The following is a 26,420-nucleotide window of genomic DNA, read 5'->3' on the forward strand; positions in this document are numbered from 1 at the left end:
GTCAGGTTAAACGAGCAGCTGCAAAAATGCCTGGTCATAGCAGCAGACAAGTTTTTGAAGCTGCTGGTGCCTCCAACGTCCCCCGAACAACAAGATGCAGGGTCCTTCAGAGGTTTGCAGCTGTGCGTAAGCCATCCTGTCGACCACCTCTCTCCACTGCACACAAGCAGAAACGGCTCCAGTGGGCCAAACGAGACATGAAGACTGACTTCCAAACTGTTTTGTTCACCGATGAGTGCCGTGCAACGCTCGATGGTCCAGATGGATGGAGTGGAGGATGGCTGGTTGATGGACACCCCATGAAAACATGGCTAAGGCGCCAACAAGGAGGAGGTGGAGTAATGTTTAGGGCTGGAATCATGGGGAGAGAGATTGTCGGCCCCTTTAGGATTCCTGAAGGGGTAAAGATGAACTCCATAATCTATGTGGAGTTTCTAAAACAGCACTTCCTGCCATGGTTCAAGAGGAAGAACCGTGCTTTCCGCAGCAAGATCATTTTCATGCATGATAATGCACCGTCTCATGCTGCAAATAACACATCTGCATCTCTGGCTGCTATGGGCATAAAAGAGGACAAACTTATAGTGTGGCCACCATCTTCCCCTGATCTCAACCCCATTGAGAACCTCTGGAGCATCATCAAAAGGAGTGTCTATGATGGCGGCAGGCAGTTCACATCTAAGCAACAGCTCTGGTAGGGTATTCTGTCCACATGCAAAGCAACTGAAACACAAACCGTCCAAAAACTGAAAAATTCAATGGACGAGAGAGTTCAGAAGCTTCTTTCCAACAAGCGGTCCTATGTGCAAATGTAACATCACCTAGAAGAAAGTTATGACTTGAAAACTGTTTGATTTCATTATGTAATAAGCTGATAATGCTTATCATTTCACAATTGACCATTTTTTTGTTCAAAATAAAAAGGTTGAAAACTCTGCTGTGCATAATAATTTGGAACATGCATTTTGAGTGTTTTTTATTTTTAAAAATATACTGTTTTCATAGGCAGTTTGTTCAAAAACATTGCAATTATACTAGAATATTAGATGACTGGAAAATAACAATGACTGCAATTCATATAGGTAATTTAGAGAAAATATGAGGAAATATTTTTTGCATAATAATTTGGAACACAGTGTATTTATTGGTATAATATTTATTTTTTTTATTTATTTGGGAATTTAAAAAAAAATATTTTTACAGATTATATAATATATATATATATATATATATTTTTTTACTTTAAAGGGAACCTGTCACCCTTTTTTGAGATATCATATAATGATATCGTTCAATTGTGTGTCACATAAGGATTCTCTTAGGACTTTTGCTTCCCCCTGACCCCGCACCTTTCATGCATAAATACCTTTTTTTTATCAGTTCAGATGTATGTAAACTGCCACGGTCCGGTCCGATGGGCGGGGCTTATTCAACTGCTCCCCCCCTCCCTGCCTTGCTGTACACAAGAAGAAATGTGTAGAGCAAGACAGGGAGGGGGGAACAGTTGAATAAGCCCCGCCCAGCGGACCAGACAGCGGCAGTTTACATACATCTGAACCGATATAAAAATGGTATTTATGCATGAAAGGTGCGGGGTCAGGGGGAAGCAAAAGTACTAAGAGAATCCTTATGTGACACACAACTGAATGATATCATTATATGATATCTCAAAAAATGGGTGACAGATTCCCTTTAATACATTGTCCCAGTATGGGACATTACTATATGATCTCAGATCGCTGATCTGACACTTACCATTGCTGAGTATCAGATCTGCGATATGACAGGCAGTGAAGGAGGCTGAGAAGCCACCTCCCTGCAGGACTCAGAAAGCCCCCGTGGCCATCTTAGAGCTGGGGGCCTCCATGGAGACCACCGGAACAACGCGATCGGGCAGAAATGCAGTTCCCGCAGAGCAGTACTAGTATGGCGAGGCTCGGGAAGGGGTTCAAGAGGTACTGTGGTGATGCAGAACGACATTGGAAGTCAATAGGTGAATAGCTATGGGCAAATAAACAATGAAGACACTGGACAAGGTCTTCAAATCAAGGAACATTTCACTGGTGAAGAAAACACAGCTCGTACATAGCTTGGTCTATTCTGCAGTAACATACAGATGTGAAACCTCAGCAATAAAGAAACAAGACAGAAGAAGAATCGACGCCTTCAAAATATGGTGCTGGAGAAGGATGTTATCAATACCATGGATGGCAAGCAGGAAAAAAAGATCAATCTTGGAACAAATCAAGCCAGACATGTCACTGAAAGCAAGGATCACCAAGCTACGACTTGCCTACTCGTACAGACACATCATACGATGACAGCAATCACTGGAGAAGAACATCATGGTTGGAATAATAGATGGAACAAGGTGAAGAGGAAGACCAGGAACCCCATAGCTTGACACTATCAAGAAAACAGCAAAGAAGACCCTGGTGGACCTATCTAGGCTTGCACAAATTGATCTTCCTACTGATCATTCATCCATCAAGTTGCCATAGCTTGACATTGAAGGCAGTCACAATTATGGCGGACTTGTGGGGAGTTACTGTAAGAGGGTTACTACACCCTTAACTTTTATTGGGGTATTACAAAGTTCTATAATTGTTAAGGGGGTGCACATTGTAATGTGGGCTCATAAAGGCCACTATTATGAGAGAACAGTGTAAGTTCAGCTGCTGTTTATTTCATTTCTGCTATGGCATCTATGGACATTCTGGGCCAATATGCCAGTCCAAAAATGTGCTTCTATGCCTCGCTCAACTCTTAGAATCTAGACGTCTAGGGAATAAAGACGTTACAGGCGGCAGATAATCCAATAATGGCTTTCAGAAAAAAAATATTAAGAGAAAGAAAAAAAAAAGACTCGGAGCAGAACTACGCCTCCCCAAATGTCAACTCAACTGAAAGAACTGATCCGGGGATTCTCCTGTAGGCCTCAGGTGATGCTGTCATTCATCCTCCTCTTTTATGTCTAAAGTAACTTGATGTGGACACATGGGAGACACTCCGAGGATTAATAGCCGAAAACCGATACACAACCTCCAGGGTTTCTTTGAGATAGCGACCCTCCCCATGAAATGCTCCATTGACAGCACCTCTGCTCTCGTAGACAAGTGTCCTAGATCTGTGTTCAATCATCCATCTGCTATTAATGGGGCCTTTTGTATAAAATGAGGTGTTGTGTCACTCAAACAAATATGGCGACAGCTTTTGTTCCCAAGTGAAGATGAGGTCACCTCCGACACCGGGCATATTGTACGGATCTCCCCAGATTCTTTATTCTGTAAGAATAGGTGTCCTCGAGTTGGAAAGAAAGTCTTGGGTTACAGGGAGCCATGGTTTTCTAATCCTCAACAACTGCTTTGTCATATGCATGACATTGTAGATGGGAGAAAAAAAGGCTTTTTTTAAAGGCTCATTCAGACGTCCATACCAATCGGTCCAAGGATGGACAGCAATGCAAGGACTGGCCGCAGTTCTCCCGACCCGAGTGTGACACCTTCATATGCGTCTATGAGTCAATCGTGATCGGTTCAGGAACTGATGTCCAGTCCATGCACTGTGGTCTACTCATTCAGGCGTCCGTGAATTTCAGCGCAATCTTCCACCGCAATACATCGACAGGCCACCATATCCCACCCCAATATAGGAAGGTGTCACACTCATGTCGGAAGAGCCGCGGCCAGTCCGTGCTTTATCGGTTTGTCCTCAGACTGACTGGTAAGGACGTCTGAATAAGCTCCTATCTTTGCTTCAGGATGCTTTGCTCTGAATCTGACATTAGGTTCTTTCAAGTTTTTGCTATTTGATCCCTGGGAGAGATATTTCTTTGGATCTTCACGATGGTGGTACATAATAAGGGTAAACCACCAGCAATTAGCAATTCCATCTAGTAGAAATTAGTAATAAGGTGTTCAATTTGCCTGCAGTGCCCCCACAGGGAGGATGTAGCATTACATGGTGCCTGCTGAATTCAACAGTTGGTTTGCCTGCTGCATGGATGCGATGGATCCTCCAGAGAGATGAACAATGTTTGGATATGCTCTTAATTTTGACTTTTAGTAGAAAATCGTGTGATATGAGAAACTCTGAACTAACATAATAGGATATTTGTGAAGGTCCTTTCTAAACCAGACAATCCTTTCTACATCACATTCATTAGGTTCTAAAAAATAAGAATGTGGAGGATAAAGTAAAGATTTGCTTAATCCAATTTTTCCCATTATTGGTGGAATGAACCAATGTGCCATAACAATTTCATTGGAGAAATACAGACATAAAACTACTGTTTTGTAAAAAATTAAAAAAAGTTTATGAGGTTCATGTCTACACCTGCAAATAATGAAGCTCATGATGTATCACTGACATTACAACAATATGGAGAGAATAGGTCAAAGTACAACCCACGTCAAGTCAATGAGTCCTACTGAAAAGATGATAATAATAATAATAATAATAATAATAATAATAATAATAATAATATGCGCTTATAAGAACAAATAAAATTATTTTTTTAATATAGGTCCAAATTAAACAGTAAGGCTAGTTTCACACTAGCGTTTTGGAGCGCAGCGACGGCCTGCGCACGGCCGCCGCTAAGCCCCGCCCCCTGCCGTGCCCCGCCAGTAGCTCCGCCCACCGGCGCATGATGCTGCATGCGCCCTGCGTCCCCTATCTTTTTCACAGGGGGGCGCAGGCCGTGCGCAGTATGCGTTTGGCGGCGCATGCGCCTTTTTGACGGTGCGCCGACGCAACCAAACTGCAGCAGGTTGCGTTTGGCGCAGGTCGGCGCACCGTCAAAAGGACGCATGCGCCGCCAAACGCATACTGCGCACGGCCTGCGCCCCCTGTGATAAAGATAGGGGACGCAGGGCGCATGCAGCGTCATGCGCCGGTGGGCGTAGCTACCGGCGGGGCGCAGCAGGGGGAGGGGCTTAGCGGCGGCCGTGCGCAGGCCGTCGCTGCGCTCCAAAACGCTAGTGTGAAACTAGCCTAATAAAGTATCACACTCGCTACAGACTTCTAGAGGTTAGAAAAAATTCAAATATACATTATGAATTAATCATTCTCTGTCCCTATAATACTGCCCCTATGTACAAGAATATAACTGCTATAATACTGCCCCCTATGTACAAGAATATAACTACTATAATACTGCCCCTATGTACAAGAATATAACTACTATAATACTGCCCCTATGTACAAGAATAAAACTACTATAATACTGCCCCTATGTACAAGAATATAACTACTATAATACTGCCCCTATGTACAAGAATATAACTACTATAATACTGCCCCATGAACAAGAATGTAACTACTATAATACTGCCCCCATGTACAAGAATATAACTACTATAATACTGTCCCTATTAACAAGAATATAACTACTATATTACTGCTCCTATGTACAAGAATATAACTACTATAATACTGCCCCCATGTACAAGAATATAACTACTATAATACTGCCCCTATGTGCAAAAATGTAACTACTATAATACTGCCCCTATGTACAAGAATATAACTACTATAATAGTGCCCCCTTTGTACAAGTATATAACTACTATAATACTGCCCCTATTAACAAGAATAAAACTACTATAATACTGCCCCTATTAACAAGAATAAAAGTACTATAATACTGCCCCTATATACAAGAATATAACTACTATAATACTGCCTCCTGTACAAGAATAAAACTACTATAATACCACTCCTATGTACAAGAATATAACTACTGTAATACTGCCCCATGTACAAGAATATAACTACTATAATACTGCCCCTATGTACAAGAATATAACTACTATAATACTGCCCCCATGTACAAGAATATAACTACTATAATACTGCTCCTATGTACAAAAATATAACTACTATAATACTGCTCCTATGTACAAGAATATAACTACAATAATACTGCCCCCATGTACAAGAATATAACTACTATAATACTGCTCCTATGTACAAGAATAGAACTACTATAATACTGCCTCTATGTACAAGAATATACTATAATACTGCTACTATGTACAAGAATATAACTACTATAATACTGCTCCTATATACAAGAATATAACTACTATAATACTGCTCCTATGTACAAAAATATAACTACTATAATACTGCTCCTATGTACAAAAATATAACTACTATAATACTGCTCCTATGTACAATAATATAACTACTATAATACTGCTCCTATGTACAAGAATATAACTACTATATTACTGCCCCCTATGTAGAAGAATATAACTACTATAATACTGCTCCTATGTACAAGAATGTAACAACTATAATACTGCTACTATGTACAAGAATATAACTACTATAATACTGCCCCCTATGTACAAGAATATAACTACTATAATACAGCCCTCTATGAACAAGAATATAACTACTATAATACTGCCCCTATGTACAAGAATTTAACTACTATAATACTGCCCCCATGTACAAGAATTTAACTACTATAATACTGCTCCTATGTACAAAAATATAACTACTATAATACTGCCCCTATGACCAAGAATATAACTACTATAATACTGCCTCCTGTACAAGAATATAACTACTATAATACAGCTCCTATGTACAAGAATATAACTACTATAATACTGCCTCCTGTACAAGAATATAACTATTATAATACTGCTCCTATGTACAAGAATATAACTACTGTAATACTGCTCCTATGTACAAGAATATAACTACTATAATGCTGCTCCTATGTACAAGAATATAACTACTATAACACTGCTCCTATGTACAAGAATATAACTACTATAATACTGCCCCATGTACAAGAATGTAACTACTATAATACTGCCCCCATGTACAAGAATATAACTACTATAATACTGTCCCTATTAACAAGAATATAACTACTATATTACTGCTCCTATGTACAAGAATATAACTACTATAATACTGCCCTCATGTACAAGAATATAACTACTATAATACTGCCCCTATGTGCAAGAATGTAACTACTATAATACTGCTCCCTATGTACAAGAATATAACTACTATAATACTGTCCCTATTAACAAGAATATAACTACTATATTACTGCTCCTATGTACAAGAATATAACTACTATAATACTGCCCTCATGTACAAGAATATAACTACTGTAATACTGCTCCTATGTACAAGAATATAACTACTATAATGCTGCTCCTATGTACAAGAATATAACTACTATAACACTGCTCCTATGTACAAGAATATAACTACTATAATACTGCCCCATGTACAAGAATGTAACTACTATAATACTGCCCCCATGTACAAGAATATAACTACTATAATACAGTCCCTATTAACAAGAATATAACTACTATATTACTGCTCCTATGTACAAGAATATAACTACTATAATACTGCCCTCATGTACAAGAATATAACTACTATAATACTGCCCCTATGTGCAAGAATGTAACTACTATAACACTGCTCCTATGTACAAGAATATAACTACTATAATACTGCCCCATGTACAAGAATGTAACTACTATAATACTGCCCCCATGTACAAGAATATAACTACTATAATACTGTCCCTATTAACAAGAATATAACTACTATATTACTGCTCCTATGTACAAGAATATAACTACTATAATACTGCCCTCATGTACAAGAATATAACTACTATAATACTGCCCCTATGTGCAAGAATGTAACTACTATAATACTGCCCCTATGTACAAGAATATAACTACAATAATAGTGCCCCCTTTGTACAAGAATATAACTACTATAATACTGCCCCTATTAACAAGAATAAAACTACTATAATACTGCCCCTATTAACAAGAATAAAAGTACTATAATACTGCCCCTATATACAAGACTACAACTACTATAATACTGCATCCTGTACAAGAATATAACTACTATAATACTGCCCCTATGTACAAGAATATAACTACTATAATACAGCTCCTATGTACAAGAATATAACTACTATAATACAGCTCCTATGTACAAGAATAGGAGTGCTATAATACTGCCCCTATGTACAAGAATATAACTACTATAATACTGCCCCCTATGTACAAGAATATAACTACTATAATACTGCCCCCTATGTACAAGAATATAACTACTATAATACTGCCCCTATGTACAAGAATGTAACTACTATAATACTGCCCCTATGTACAATAATATAACTACTATAATACTGCCCCTATGTACAAGAATAGGACTGCTATAATACTGCCCCTATGTACAAGAATATAACTACTATAATACTGCCCCTATGTACAAGAATATAACTACTATAATACTGCCTCCTAGCTGTGAGGTTGTGTGTCAGTGGTTCTCCTGATGTCTGGAGCAAGCCCAGGGAGGGGCCACCCTGGGCGGGGAAGCTCCCCTGGCGAGGCCCAGGCTTCCCGGCCTACACTGGGACTAGCCTCTCAGGCTTCTACTAATGGGAATATTAATCCCAAAGCCGCTGTGAGTCCAGTGAATGCAGCGAGTCAAAGCTGCAGCAGTTCTATGAAGAAAGAAACAGTTGTGAGTAAAGTTTTGGGAGGAAAGCCTTCTCCAGTTCCAGGAAAGAAGCAAGAAGGAAAAGTCTCTGTGAGTGATGGAAACCAGCAGAATGTGAAGTCTTGTAGCTCCCCAGTCAGTAAGCAGCTCCTGCCAGGTGCACAGGTGAGATCGGCCCCAGCTGTGCAGATCACCTCTGCTGCTTCCAGGCAGAGACGGACGTCTTTGGAAAGGGAGACAATGCAGGAGAACCTACAGCAGCATGGCAGTATGGCGGTCACAGTCAGGTGGCAGCGATAAACCTGCTGCGGAGCCTGCATCCAGCCAAGGGGCCACAAAACCATCCGTGGTGGACCCGCACCAGACTGTCTTCAAAACCCCTGTACCCGTGGTCAAGACTAAGCCTGTGGAGCCGGCGCGTGCACCCGAGCTGCAGCTAGCGGATGAGATACCGGGACTTGTCCGAAAACTGGGTGAGTTACAGCAGCAAAAAAAAGCGCTGCAAATGGAGGTAGACTTCATCTATAGTCTAAAGACCACTAATCCTGCCAGTAATGAGGCGTATGACCTGAGACTGAACACACTGGGTGTACAGCTGGCGAGTGTTGTGCAGGACACTGAGTCTGTGCTGGAGAGCATGGGGCCCCTGGCAGAGACCTACAGGAACCGCGAGCGGTTCGCCTCCTATAAGCAGGACTGTGCTGTAGAGGCCAGGACCCCTGATGTTCAGGACGGGACCCCCCAGCAGCGGACACGGCCAGTGCTAAAGGCTGCCCGCTTCTGCTTCCAGGAGGGAAAACAACTGCAGCAGCAGGCAGCTCAGTGTGAACAGGAGCATACACTTCAGACTGCAGCAGAGGCACCACAGGTCCCAGAATGCCCCACACAGGAGCAGGACAGTGTATGTGAGACTGTTTGTGTTGATGAGGCCGAGGCAGCCGAGTGTGAACAGGAGCATACACTGCAGACTCCAGCAGAGGCACCACAGGTCCCAGAATGCCCCACACAGGAGCAGGACAGTGTATGTGAGACTGTTTGTGCTGATGAGGCCGAGGCTGAAGCACAGACTGTGGCTGGGGATGCTGTGCCCATGGGGTCGGGGGTTGGAGGGGTTTCACATTCTGTAATGGACGTCGCACTGTCTGATAATGATGCTGCTTATGATAATGTGCATGATATGTGTGATTATCCCCCTTTGCCATCCAGTCCACAAGGTGTGACAGCCCCCCCTGCTGCAGGCCCTCTCCCTGTCAGTCAGCCCAGTGTGACCCGGCAGGTGCCCCCCAGGAATGCCTGGAGCCGCGGCGCCCCATCCTTCACTTCCAGCGCCAGGTATACCGGTCAGACATTCAAGCGCATTAATGTGGTGCGGTTTAAATACATAGGTGCCAAGGAGGATCTGCCACAACGCAGGTATGTGGTGAGAGAGCTGCTCTGCGGCCAGATGGGGTTTGTGGCAAATGAGATACTGGCGGTGTCTAATCTTCAGGACAGGCAGGGCTACGAGGTCAGCTTCAAGCTCATGTCTGACCTGGATAGACTCTGGGCCAATTACCCCAAGTTCAGAGATGCTGAGGGCTGGAATAAGTTTGTGTTGGTTCCTATCTCCAGGCCGGACACTGTCACAGTGAATATCACCTTCTGGAATGAGGCCGTTCCTCCACAGGACATCGAGGTGTGGCTCCGGAGACACTGTGACCTCGTCTCTGGACTCACCAAGGTCAGAGATGAGGATGGTATCTGGACAATGGGGTGGCGGGTCTTGGTAAAATTGCGGCAATGTGATAACATCACTGCCCACTTACCCAACTCCTTCTTCATTGGGAGGGAGTAGGGAAGGTGTTATTATCCCGGGCAACCCAGAAAGTGCTTCAAATGTGGTGGGAAAGGTCATCTGGCTAACGCCTGTACTGTGGTGAAGTGCAGTCTGTGTGGGGCAATCGGCCATGTCGCTGCGGACTGCCGGGACGTCAGGTGCAACCTCTGTGGTAGGATGGGCCACCCTCACAGGGACTGTCCAGACGCCTGACACAACATCTGCAGAGTCTTCCCTGATGAGTTAGTGATGGCAGGGGCAGAGGCTCAGGAGGATGAGGATGTGGTGGCAGGGACACATGAGGAGGTGTTAATGTCAGGAGAGATGCTGACCAGCTCAGATGCCCACCAGGAGTCCACTCAGGCAGCACCAGAGAAGCAGGGTGCAGAGGGGAACATGGAGGTCGTCCATCAGGTCCAGCAGCCTCAGATAGCCCCCCCCTTCAGCATCGCTGTCTGTATCTGATGACTGGAGCATTAATAATAATAAAAGGAAGAAAAAGAACACATCCTCCCGTAAACCTGAGGCAGAATATGACACTGGTCAGATTGCTAGTAAGAAGGTTCAGAATTCTGCAGGAGTGATGGTCGTGTCCAACAAGTATGGAGTTTTATCTGACTCCAATGGTGACGATTATGAGGAAGAGTTGAGGAAAGTTGATGCTGAGTGTGACAGGGACATAGAGGACCATCCCTCGCCAAAGCGGAAGCCCTTATCTGTAGACCCTCAGGTAGAGTCTGACATGGACACCAGTGGTGGACAGAACATCTCTGACTCATGATGATGGCTGTTACTCTGCTCTTTCTATATTGTGTTGTGATGGCGGGGTTCTCATTGACAGTGACCTCGAGCAATGTGAATAGCATTAAGCTGAGGAGAACTAGACACACGGTGTATGAACATCTCAGATATCTGGACACAGATGTCATCTTCCTGCAGGAGACACGACTGACATCTCTGGGGCTTATGAGAGAGGCTGAGAGGGAATGGCGGTCCGGTCCTTCTTTCTGGTCACTGGCTGTGGAGCCTTACGCCGGGGTCGCTGTCCTGTTTAACACCAATGATGTGACTGTGCATAGGATGACGGAGGTGGTCATGGGAAGATGTCTGGTCCTGGAAGTCACTGTCCATGGGAGGCGACTCCGGCTTATTAACATCTATGGGCCACAGACAGTGACTGACAGGATCCAGCTGTTTAATGACATCAAGCCTTACCTCTTCACTTCTCTTCCAGTGGTGATGGCGGGGGACTTTAATGCCATAATGACATCAGGTGACAGCTCCTCGGGCAGGGCAGTGACCAGGGACGGTAAGGTCCTACATAACGTTATAATGCAGGCAGGACTGACCGACGTTTTCACACAGGGTGGGCGACAGCCAAAATTCACGTATTCATGTTCCAACAGGAGCAGTAGGATAGATTTTGCTTTTGTCAGTCCTACTGAGGCTGTCGGCGCCCTGAGTGAGAAGGTCGTCCCTTACTCTGATCACCTCGCCTTGTGCTTCTCTTTGGGTTCCTCTAACCGTCCGGACATTGGTAGAGCGTTGTGGAAGCTCAATTCCAGTCTCCTGGATGATGCCTATGTTCAGAGCCGTGTTCACTCCCTTATCCAGCTTCATCTAGACAGGGTTGACTTCTATGACAACATGACCGACTGGTGGGAGGACGTCAAGGAGGATATCAGATCCCTCTTAAAGAGACTGTCAGTTAATAAAGGGAGGAATAAGTACAGCCAGTACCTAAAGCTGCGCAAAGAATTGGAGTCACTGTATTCGGCGGGCGGGGATGACAAAGTGAAGATCGACCGGCTGAAATCTGAGATAAGGCAGTATCAGTATAGCAGGTATACCTCCCTGGTTCTTGAACGAGATTATGGGTCCTTAGGGCCCCTGATCCCTTTGAGAATTGCAGGGAGAGGGTGGCCAAAAAAATGGTCACGGGTCTCATTGACTCCCAGGGTGTATTGCAGGATTCACGGAAGGGTATCCTGGAGGTGGTGAGATCTTACTATGCTGACTTGTTTCAGAGGAAAGTTTTGGATAAAGATAAGATGGCTCAATTCTTGGAGGCAACTCCAGTGCCTGATACTAATGATCTGGACTTTTCTCCTTTGACAGCAGAATTAACGGTGGAAGAAGTTAAGGAGGCTATTGATAAGTTATATCTGAAGAAGGCACCAGGTCCAGATGGTATAACAGCAGAATTTTATAAGAAATTCAGAGACCTCCTGGCTCCAATTCTCGTGGATGTGTATAGAAATTGTCTAGAAAATCACCTGATGCCTCCATCCATGAGAGTGTCCTCGTTAATTCTGTTGTCTAAAGGTAAAGAGCCGAGCGACATCAAGAACTGGAGGCCGATTGCCCTCTTGAATGTGGACAGGAAGATTCTAGCAAAGATCCTATTTTCTAGATTAGTCTGTTTGTCCCCGACACTGTTGGCAGGCTCTCAGTTTGGTACAGTAAAAGGGCGGAACATCTCTGGAGCAGTCATCTCGATACGAGAGATGTTTGAGAGATGTAAAGCTCTGCGGTGTGGGAGATATGTTGTTAGTCTGGACCAGGCTAAAGCCTTTGACAGGGTTGATCATGACTATCTGTGGGCCACTTTGTCAAAGTACGGTATTCCGGGACAATTTGTGGATTGGCTGAAGACGTTGTACAGAGAGGCGGTGAGCTTTCCTCTGATTAATGGTTGGCAGGGTGACACTTTTGGAGTTGGGGCGGGGGTGAGACAGGGCTGCCCAATGAGTCCGCTCCTGTATGTTTTTGCCCTAGACCCGTTTCTGAGGTCACTGCAGGAGTGTGATTTTCAGGGGGTGCCGGTTCCCCACTGCCCGCCTCTGAATGTTGTTGCCTATGCGGACGATGTGACGCAGGTGATCTCCAATCCTCGTGAAGTGCAGATATTATCTGCATCCATCAGAAGCTACTCAGAGGCCTCCGGGTCTCTGGTCAACCTTGAAAAGAGTCAAGCTCTGTGGACATTAGATACTGAGCCCAGCTTTGATCTGCCGCAGTTTTCCAAAGCCTCCACCCATATTAAGATCCTAGGGGTTAAATTTGGGAGGGATGATAATGCCACGCTAAATTGGGAGGAGAAATTGGAAACCGGAAATGCAAAGGTTCAGCGATGGAAGAACTGGAGGCTGACCTATAGAGAAAGGGTCACAATGTTGAAGACTTACCTGGTCCCCGTTTTCTTGTATGTCTCTGTCATTTTCCCTTTACCAGAATCTTTCTCAGCGAGGCTCCTCAGCCTGTTCTTCCAGCTCTTGTGGGGGAATAGGATGAACCTGATAAAGAGGGGAATAACATACCTACGGCGGAGAGAGGGTGGGCTGGATATGTTGAATCCAAGGGTTTTCTTTGACTCCTTGTTTCTAAAGGTGAATTTTGGGAACATGGACTCAAACAGTAGCTCCCTGTGGGTAAATAGTATCAGGTACTGGATATTGCCTTTTGCAGAATCTTGGGTGCGAGGCGGCAGTCTCAAGAGGAGGAGATGGACAGGTGACCACCTCCCCCAGTATCTGGACTATGGTCTGAAGTGTGTTAGGATGTGGGGACTGGAGAGGTCTTACATTGAGAGCAGTACGAGAAGAGACCTGTATGCTCGTGTATGTAGGACTTTCTTCTACTCTCCACTGGCCCTGAGAGATTGTGTCACCACCACCCTGCAGGAAAGCCTTAGGTTCCTAAACAGGAAACGGCTTCCTCCTAAACTGTTTGATGTCACTTGGCTTTCACTGCATAGTCGGCTCTTTGTCAGAGGGAACCTGAAACATCTGTGTGTCTCTGATCGGAATTGTCCCCTTGGTTGTCAGCAGGAGGAAACTATGGAGCACTTTATATGTGATTGCTGGGAAGGAGAAAGATCTGGGAGGAAGTGTCAGATAATCTAAAAATCCCCAGACTGCGGACTCTAAAGTATCCTGACATAATCTATGGTGTCCCCTCCACTGTTAGTAACATCAACAGAGAGACAATGTACATTATAATCAGTGTCATCAAATACTATCACTGGCACATGAGAACCCGGGTGTCACTACACAATGAGCCGTTCGATCACAACGCTGCCGCCAATCAGGTTATGTCAGAACTCCGGTGGATAAAATCACTAGAAGTTGGAAGGAGTCTAAGAAACACAACATTATGGAGAAACGTAAAATTCAGTTAGAAAATATGATAATGGTTTTTTTTTTGTTTTTTTTTTCTCCCTCTAACTTTCTTTTTCCATCCCCAGGTGTGGACACTTTAATTTATTTATGAATATGATCTGATTATTAGTGCTGTGTATATATTACCTAAGTGGTTTGTGTTTTGTAATACTGGATGATTTTTGTTTTATTATAATTGTATTTATGTTTGGGTTTTATAATAAAAATTGCCCCTATGTACAAGAATATAACTACTATAATACTGCTCCTATGTACAAGAATATAACTACTATAATACTGCTCCTATGTACAAGAATATAACTACGATAATACCACCCCTATTAACAAGAATAAAACTACTATAATACCACTCCTATGTACAAGAATATAACTACTGTAATACTGCCCCCATGTACAAGAATATAACTACTATAATACTGCTCCTATGTACAAAAATATAACTACTATAATACTGCTCCTATGTACAATAATATAACTACTATAATACTGCTCCTATGTACAAGAATATAACTACTATATTACTGCCCCCTATGTAGAAGAATATAACTACTATAATACTGCTCCTATGTACAAGAATGTAACAACTATAATACTGCTACTATGTACAAGAATATAACTACTATAATACTGCCCCCTATGTACAAGAATATAACTACTATAATACAGCCCTCTATGAACAAGAATATAACTACTATAATACTGCCCCTATGACCAAGAATATAACTACTATAATACCGCCCCTATTAACAAGAATAAAACTACTATAATACCACTCCTATTTACAAGAAAATAACTACTATAATACTGCTCCTATATACAAGAATATAACTACTATAATACTGCTCCTATGTACAAGAATATAAGTACTATAATGCTGCTCCTATGTACAAGAATATAACTACTATAACACTGCTCCTAAGTACAAGAATATAACTACTATAATACTGCCCCTATGTACAAGAATATAACTACTATAATACTGCCTCTACAGTATGTACAAGAATATAACTACTATAATACTGCCCCTATGTACAAGAATGTAACTACTATAATATGCCCCCTATGTACAAGACTATAACTACTATAATACTGCCCTCTATGAACAAGAATATAACTACTATAATACTGCCCCCTATGTACAAGAATATAACTACTATAATACTGCTCCTATGAACAAGAATATAACTGCTATAATACTGCTCCTATGTACAAGAATATAACTACTATAATACCGCCCCTATTAACAAGAATAAAACTACTATAATACTGCTCCTATGTACAAGAGTATAACTACTATAATACTGCCCCTATGTACAAGAATGTAACTACTATAATACTGCCCTCTATGAACAAGAATATAACTACTATAATACTGCCCCCTACGTACAAGAATATAACTACTATAATACTGCTCCTATGAACAAGAATATAACTACTATAATACTGCCCCCTACGTACAAGAATATAACTACTATAATACTGCTCCTATGAACAAGAATATAACTGCTATAATACTGCTCCTATGTACAAGAATATAACTACTATAATACTGCCTCTATGTACAAGAATATAACTACTATAATGCTGCCTCCTGTACAAGAATATAACTACTATAATACTGCTCCTATGTACAAGAATATAACTACTATAATACAGCTCCTATGTACAAGAATATAACTACTATAATACTGCCCCTATGTACAAGAATATAACTACTATAATACCACCCCTATTAACAAGAATAAAACTACTATAATACCACTCCTGTGTACAAGAATATAACTACTGTAATACTGCCCCCATGTACAAGAATATAACTACTATAATACTGCTCCTATGTACAAAAATATAACTACTATAATACTGCTCCTATGTACAAGAATATAACTACTATAATACTGCTCCTATGTACAAAAATATAACTACTATAATACTGCTCCTATGTACAAGAATATAACTACTATAATACTGCCCCCATGTACAAGAATATAACTACTATAATACTGCTACTATGTACAAAAATATAACTACTATAATACTGCTCCTATGTACAATAATATAACTACTATAATACTGCTCCTATGTACAAGAATATAACTACTATATTACTGCCCCCTATGTAGAAGAATATAACTACTATAATACTGCTCCTATGTACAAGAATGTAACAACTATAATACTGCTACTATGTACAAGAATTTAACTACTATAATACTGCCCCCTATGTACAAGAATATAACTATTATAATACAGCCCTCTATGAACAAGAATATAACTACTATAATACTGCCCCTATGACCAAGAATATAACTACTATAATGCTGCCTCCTGTACAAGAATATAACTACTATAATACAGCTCCTATGTACAAGAATATAACTACTATAATACTGCTCCCTATGTACAAGAATATAACTACTATAAAACTGCTCCTATGTACAAGAATATAACTACTATAATACTGCTCCTATGTACAAGAATATAACTACTATAATACTGCTCCTATGTACAAGAATATAACTATTATAATACTGCCTCTATGTACAAGAATATAACAACTATAATACTGCTCCTATGTACAAGAATATAACTACTATAATACCGCCCCTATTAACAAGAATAAAACTACTATAATACCACTCCTATTTACAAGAATATAACTACTATAATACTGCTCCTATATACAAGAATATAACTACTATAACACTGCTCCTATGTACAAGAATATAACTACTATAATACTGCCCCTATGTACAAGAATATAACTACTATAATACTGCCTCTACAGTATGTACAAGAATATAACTACTATAATACTGCCCCTATGTACAAGAATGTAACTACTATAATACTGCCCCCTATGTACAAGACTATAACTACTATAATACTGCCCTCTATGAACAAGAATATAACTACTATAATACTGCCCCCTATGTACAAGAATATAACTACTATAATACTGCTCCTATGAACAAGAATATAACTGCTATAATACTGCTCCTATGTACAAGAATATAACTACTATAATACTGCTCCTATGTACAAGAATATAACTACTATAATACTGCTCCTATGTACAAGAATATAACTATTATAATACTGCCTCTATGTATAAGAATATAGCTACTGTAATACTGCTCCTATGTACAAGAATATAACTACTATAATACTGCCCCCTATGTACAAGAATATAACTACTATAAAACTGCTCCTATGTACAAGAATATAACTACTATAATACTGCTCCTATGTACAAGAATATAACTACTATAATACTGCTCCTATGTACAAGAATATAACTATTATAATACTGCCTCTATGTAAAAGAATATAACTACTATAATACTGCTCCTATGTACAAGAATATAACTACTATAATACCGCCCCTATTAACAAGAATAAAACTACTATAATACCACTCCAATTTACAAGAATATAACTACTATAATACTGCTCCTATATACAAGAATATAACTACTATAATACTGCTCCTATGTACAAGAATATAACTACTATAATACTGCCCCTATGTACAAGAATATAACTACTATAATACTGCCTCTACAGTATGTACAAGAATATAACTACTAAAATACTGCTCCTATGTACAAGAATATAACTACTATAACACTGCCCCTATGTACAAGAATATAACTACTATAATACTGCCCCCTATGTACAAGAATATAACTACTATAATACTGCCCCCTATGTACAAGACTATAACTACTATAATACTGCCCTCTATGAACAAGAATATAACTACTATAATACTGCCCCCTATCTACAAGAATATAACTACTATAATACTGCTCCTATGAACAAGAATATAACTGCTATAATACTGCTCCTATGTACAAGAATATAACTACTATAATACTGCCTCTATGTACAAGAATATAACTACTATAATACTGCCCCCTACGTACAAGAATATAACAACTATAATACTACTCCTATGTAGAAGAATATAACTACTATAATACTGCCCCCTATGTACAAGAATATAACTACTATAATACTGCCCCCTATGTACAAGAATATAACTACTATAATACTGCCCCTATGTACAAAAATATAACTAATATAATACTGCCCCTATGACCAAGAATATAACTACTATAATGCTGCCTCCTGTACAAGAATATAACTACTATAATACAGCTCCTATGTACAAGAATATAACTACTATAATACAGCTCCTATGTACAAGAATATAACTACTATAATACTGCCCCTATGTACAAGAATATAACTACTATAATACTGCTCCTATGTACAAGAATATATCTACTATAATACTGCTCCTTTGTACAAGAATATAACTACTATAATACTGCTCCTATGTACAAGAATATAACTACTATAATACCGCCCCTATTAACAAGAATAAAACTACTATAATACCACTCCTATTTACAAGAATATAACTACTATAATACTGCTCCTATATACAAGAATATAACTACTATAATACTGCTCCTATGTACAAGAATATAACTACTATAATGCTGCTCCTATGTACAAGAATATAACTACTATAACACTGCTCCTATGTACAAGAATATAACTACTATAATACTGCCCCTATGTACAAGAATATAACTACTATAATACTCCCTCTACAGTATGTACAAGAATATAACTACTATAATACTGCTCCTAATACTGCTCCTATGTACAAGAATATAACTACTATAACACTGCCCCTATGTACAAGAATATAACTACTATAATACTGTCTCTATGTACAAGAATATAACTACTATAATACTGATCCTATGTACAAGAATCTAACTACTATAATACTGCCCCCTATGTACAAGAATATAACTACCAAAATACTGCCCCCTATGTACAAGACTATAACTACTATAATACTGCCCTCTATAAACAAGAATATAACTACTATAATACTGCCCCCTATGTACAAGAATATAACTGCTATAATACTGCTCCTATGTACAAGAATATAACTACTATAATACTGCCCCTATGTACAAGAATGTAACTACTATAATACTGCCCCCTATGTACAAGACTATAACTACTATAATACTGCCCTCTATGAACAAGAATATAACTACTATAATACTGCCCCCTATGTACAAGAATATAACTACTATAATACTGCTCCTATGAACAAGAATATAACTGCTATAATACTGCTCCTATGTACAAGAATATAACTACTATAATACTGCCCCCTATGTACAAGATTATAACTACTATAATACTGCCCTCTATGAGCAAGAATATAACTACTATAATACTGCCCCCTATGTACAAGAATATAACTACTATAATACTGCTCCTATGAACAAGAATATAACTGCTATAATACTGCTCCTATGTACAAGAATATAACTACTATAATACTGCCTCTATGTACAAGAATATAACTACTATAATACTGTTCCCATGTACAAGAATATAACTACTATAATACTGCCCCTATGTACAAGAATATAACTACTATATTACTGTTCCCTATGAACAAGAATATAACTACTATATTACTGCTCCTATGTACAAGAATATAACTACTATATTACTGTTCCCTATGTACAAGAATATAACTACTATATTACTGTTCCCTATGTACAAGAATATAACTACTATATTACTGCTCCTATGTACAAGAATATAACTACTATAATACTGCTCCTATGTACAAGAATATAACTACTATAATACTGCCCCCTAAATACAAGAATATAACTTCAGGGGCCCCTTGGTGTGGCCTATGTTTTGGTACACCATTACGCCCTTCTATTAGCATAGTAAAGTAGGAGCGATCGCTGTTTAAAAGCAGTTTGTGTGTGCGCTCTAAGTTTCAGTGCCAGTGTGCTCCAAGTGCCAGTGCACTGACAATGTGGCTGTGAGTATACTCTGATGTCTTGCTCCTGCCTGGCTGTTGCAATAACTAGGGTGTCAGAAAACTCGCATAAACATACTGTGTGCGTGCCTGCCACTGCGTTCATCCACAGTCAGGGCGCAAGTGCAGACACATAAAGTGAGTTTGGACAGTGCTAGTGTGCAAATGCAGGCACTCAATTGTATTCTAAAACAGCGTTCGCTCTAGCAAAAGGAGCGCTATCAATCAACAAAAGGGACTGGCTTTCATATGCAAATCTTAGGGCTTAACGGTGCACCAAGGCCACTCCCAGGGGAGCACTGTAGCACCCTAATTTGCATATTAAATAAAAAGTAGCTATTTCACCAAATATGAAGCAAAACCGTATACAACTGGTATAATATTTAAACGGGCTACAGCCCCTATAAAGGTGTTTATGAAGTTTAATTGCCATTTTGGGGTGACAGACTCCCTTTAAGTTAACATAATACAGAATATGGATTATCCTGCTGAAATTTTGGAGAGCCGTGGCAATATTTTTAATAACCATTCTCCTCCAGCTGTGTGGCTGCCGGTATTGGGGGTCGGCCATGTGCTGAGTATTCAGGATGTCAGCACCACGCACTAATCATACAAAGTAAGACAAGTGCTCATAAATAGGTCACGGGGGGCTGCGGACCACTTTACAGTTCTGACAAGACCCTGACTATGATGTATGGAGGGAAAGTGAATCAATAAACACAAAGATAATCCCGATACTTCCACTTCTAACAATGAAGGATGAATGTGACAACCCTCAGGGGCCGGTAACGGACCGTCCATCATCACCGGGTGTGGAGCCCATTACACTGGAATGATGATGAAGAACATCATAACTCCCCATCTGACAGCTTCAGAGCGGCCGCTCAGCTTCGGGTGATGGCCCCCGGGCCTGTAGGGGACGTCTCCAGATGGATTTGGAATCTTTATATTACTGAGATGTAATGTTCGTCAAGTAAACGGTCCAAACACCCAAGATATTCACAGATATGAAGGTGTAGACAAGGTCACAAAGAGGGATAGTAAAAGGGGCTTCTGATTTTAGATCTAAAGAGCATCCATCCTGCCATAAATCTGGTGGGGGTCCGACTGATCCCAAAAACAGGGAGTGCATGGTCCCTCATTGCCGGCAGACAGGCTGTACCTCTGCCATCATAGTCAATAGAATACATAGCCAAGAGCGGTCAATCATCATGAAGTGGAATAACTGGGAGAGCCCAAATATCCTGAAGAAGATACAGTTGTGCTCAAAAGTTTACATACCCCGGCAGAATTTTTGCTTTCTTGGCCTTTTTCAGAGAATATGAATGGCTAGCGGAAAAGCCTGACGCTGCCCGGGCATAGTAACTAACTACGGTTAGTTATAACAAATTATTATGATTATATCTATATATATAAAGCTAAGTGTAGAGCCCCGCCCACTCCGCATAGCCACATTCACTATAATATCCCACATCATCCCGTCAGAGCCATCGGACTACTACCCCTAATATCCCACATCATCCTGTCAGCCAGAGCCACCGCACTACTACCACTAATATCCCACATCATCCCGTCAGCCAGAGCCACTGGACTACTACCACTAATATCCCACATCATCCCGTCAGCCAGAGCCACTGGACTACTACCCCTAATATCCCACATCATCCCGTCAGCCAGAGCTACCGGACTACTACCCCTAATATCCCACATCATCCCGTCAGCCAGAGCCACCGGACTACTACCCCTAATATCCCACATTATCCCGTCAGCCAGAGCCACCGGACTACTACCCCTAATATCCCACATCATCCCGTCAGCCAGAGCCACTGGACAACTACCCCTAATATCCCACATCATCCCGTCAGCCAGAGCTACCGGACTACTACCCCTAATATCCCACATCGTCCTGTCAGCCAGAGCCACCGGACTACTACCCCTAATATCCCACATCATCCCGTCAGCCAGAGCCACCGGACTACTACCCCTAACATCCCACATCATCCCGTCAGCCAGAGCCACCGGACTACTACCCCTAATATCCCACATCATCCCGTCAGCCAGAGCCACCGAACTACTACCCCTAATATCCCACATCATCCCATCAGCCAGAGCCACCGGACTACTACCACTAATATCCCACATCATCCCGTCACCCACAGCCACCGGACTACTACCCCTAATATCCCACATCATCCCATCAGCCAGAGCCACCGGACTACTACCCCTAATATCCCACATCATCCCGTCAGCCAGAGCCACCGGACTACTACTCCTAATATCCCACATCATCCCGTCAGCCAGAGCCACCGGACTACTACCACTAATATCCCACATCATCCAATCAGCCAGAGCCACCGGACTACTACCCCTAATATCCCACATCATCCCGTCAGCCAGAGCCACCGGACTACTACCACTAATATCCCACATCATCCAATCAGCCAGAGCCACCGGACTACTACCTCTAATATCCCACATCATCCCGTCAGCCAGAGCCACCGGACTACTACCTCTAATATCCCACATCATCCCGTCAGCCAGAGCCACCGGACTACTACCCCTAATATCCCACATCATCCCGTCAGCCAGAGCCACCGGACTACTACCCCTAATATCCCACATCATCCCGTCAGCCAGAGCCACCGGACTACTACCCCTAATATCCCACATCATCCCGTCACCCACAGCCACCGGACTACTACCCCTAATATCCCACATCATCCCATCAGCCAGAGCCACCGGACTACTACCCCTAATATCCCACATCATCCCGTCACCCACAGCCACCGGACTACTACCCCTAATATCCCACATCATCCCGTCAGCCAGAGCCACCGGACTACTACCACTAATATCCCACATCATCCCGTCACCCACAGCCACCGGACTACTACCCCTAATATCCCACATCATCCCATCAGCCAGAGCCACCGGATTACTACCCCTAATATCCCACATCATCCCGTCAGCCAGAGTCACCGGACTACTACCTCTAATATCCCACATCATCCCTTCAGGCAGAGCCACCGAACTACTACCCATAATATCCCACATCATCCCGTCAGCCAGAGCCACCGGACTACTACCTCTAATATCCCACATCATCCCGTCAGCCAGAGCCACCGGACTACTACCACTAATATCCCACATCATCCCGTCACCCACAGCCACCAGACTACTACCACTAATATCCCACATCATCCCATCAGCCAGAGCCACCGGACTACTACCCCTAATATCCCACATCATCCCGTCAGCCAGAGCCACCGGACTACTACCCCTAATATCCCACATCATCCCGTCAGCCAGAACTACCGGACTACTACCCCTAATATCCCACATCATCCCGTCAGCCAGAGTCACCGGACTACTACCTCTAATATCCCACATCATCCCTTCAGGCAGAGCCACTGAACTACTACCCATAATATCCCACATCATGCCGTCAGAGCCACCGGACTACTACCCCTAATATCCCACATCATCCCATCAGCCAGAGCCACCGGACTACTACCTCTAATATCCCACATCATCCCTTCAGGCAGAGCCACCGAACTACTACCCATAATATCCCACATCATCCCGTCAGCCAGAGCCACCGGACTACTACCTCTAATATCCCACATCATCCCGTCAGCCAGAGCCACCGGACTACTACCACTAATATCCCACATCATCCCGTCACCCACAGCCACCGGACTACTACCACTAATATCCCACATCATCCCATCAGCCAGAGCCACCGGACTACTACCCCTAATATCCCACATCATCCCGTCAGCCAGAACTACCGGACTACTACCCCTAATATCCCACATCATCCCGTCAGCCAGAGTCACCGGACTACTACCTCTAATATCCCACATCATCCCTTCAGGCAGAGCCACCGAACTACTACCTCTAATATCCCACATCATGCCGTCAGAGCCACCGGACTACTACCCCTAATATCCCACATCATCCCATCAGCCAGAGCCACCGGACTACTACCTCTAATATCCCACATCATCCCTTCAGGCAGAGCCACCGAACTACTACCCATAATATCCCACATCATCCCGTCAGCCAGAGCCACCGGACTACTACCTCTAATATCCCACATCATCCCGTCAGCCAGAGCCACCGGACTACTACCACTAATATCCCACATCATCCCGTCACCCACAGCCACCGGACTACTACCACTAATATCCCACATCATCCCATCAGCCAGAGCCACCGGACTACTACCCCTAATATCCCACATCATCCCGTCAGCCAGAACTACCGGACTACTACCCCTAATATCCCACATCATCCCGTCAGCCAGAGTCACCGGACTACTACCTCTAATATCCCACATCATCCCTTCAGGCAGAGCCACCGAACTACTACCTCTAATATCCCACATCATGCCGTCAGAGCCACCGGACTACTACCCCTAATATCCCACATCATCCCATCAGCCAGAGTCACCGGACTACTACCCATAATATCCCACATCATCCCGTCAGCCAGAGCCACCGAACTACTACCCATAATATCCCACATCATCCCGTCAGCCAGAGCCACTGGACTACTACCCCTAATATCCCACATCATCCCATCAGCCAGAGCCACCGGACTACTACCCCTAATATCCCACATCATCCCTTCAGCCAGAGCCACCGAACTACTACCCATAATATCCCACATCATCCCGTCAGTCAGAGCCACCGAACTACTACCCATAATATCTCACATCATCCCGTCAGCCAGAGCCACCGGACTACTACCCCTAATATCCCACATCATCCCGTCAGCCAGAGCCACCGGACTACTACCCCTAATATCCCACATCATCCCGTCAGCCAGAGCCACCGGACTACTACCCCTAATATCCCACATCATCCCGTCAGCCAGAGCCACCGGACTACTACCCCTAATATCCCACATCATCCCGTCAGCCAGAGCCACCGGACTACTACCCCTAATATCCCACATCATCCCGTCAGCCAGAGCCACCGGACTACTACCCCTAATATCCCACATCATCCCGTCAGCCAGAGCCACTGGACTACTACCCCTAATATCCCACATCATCCCGTCAGCCAGAGCCACCGGACTACTACCCCTAATATCCCACATCATCCCGTCAGCCAGAGCCACCGGACTACTACCCCTAATATCCCACATCATCCCGTCAGCCAGAGCCACCGGACTACTACCACTAATATCCTACATCATCCTGTCAGCCAGAGCCACCGGACTACTACCACTAATATCCCACATCATCCCGTCAGCCTGGGGTCAGAACCAGAGCGCTAAGTGGAACGGTCCTAACTTCCATACCGGGGATCCCTTTAAGAGAGGCCTGGCGTCAGAGCTAGAGCGCTGAGTGGATTTGCCGTGACTTCCATACCAATGATCCCTTTAAAAGAAGCCTGAGTTGAGAATCAGAGTGCTGAGGGATTTACCCTAACTTCCATACTGGAAATCCCTTTAAGGGAGGCCTGGGGTCAGTACCAAAGCGCAGAGTGGATTTGCCCTCACTTCCATACCGGGGATCCCTGTAAGAGAGGTCTGGGGTCAGAACCAGAGCGCTGAGTGGAACAGCTCTAACTTCCATACCAATGATCCCTTTAAGAGAGCCTGGAATCAGAGCCAGAGCGCTGAGTGGATTTGCCCTGACTTCCATACCAATGATCCCTTTAATAGAATCCTGGGGTGAGATTCAGAGCGCTGAGGGATTTACCCTAACTTCCATACAGGAGATCCCTTCAAGAGAGCCTGTGGTCACTACCATAGCATTTGAAGGCAATTGCCCTGACTTCCATATCGGGGATCCCTTTAAGAGAAGCCTGGGGTCAGAACCACAGTGCTTAGTGGAATTGCCCTAACTTCCACACCAATGATCCCTTTAAGAGACCCTGGGGACAGAACCACAGTGCTGAGTGGAACGGTCCTAACTTCCATACTGGGGATCCCTTTAAGAGAGCCCTGAGAGGTCAAAACCAAAGCGCTGGATCGATTTGCCCTGACTTCCATACCAATGATCCCTTTAATAGGAGCCTGG

At 42.7% G+C, this 26,420-nt stretch overlaps 1 protein-coding gene across 2 annotated transcripts in view; it reads right to left on the reverse strand.

Moving 5' to 3' along the window:
• ME3 (malic enzyme 3) overlaps nt 1–26,420 on the reverse strand; it is a 241,663-nt gene that overhangs the window by 77,312 nt on the left and 137,931 nt on the right. The gene's annotated exons all lie outside the window — the stretch shown is intronic.

This window comes from Dendrobates tinctorius, unplaced genomic scaffold, assembly GCF_039654945.1.
Source record: "Dendrobates tinctorius isolate UK_male_01 unplaced genomic scaffold, ASM3965494v1 ptg000023l, whole genome shotgun sequence".
Classification (NCBI taxonomy): domain Eukaryota; kingdom Metazoa; phylum Chordata; class Amphibia; order Anura; family Dendrobatidae; genus Dendrobates; species Dendrobates tinctorius.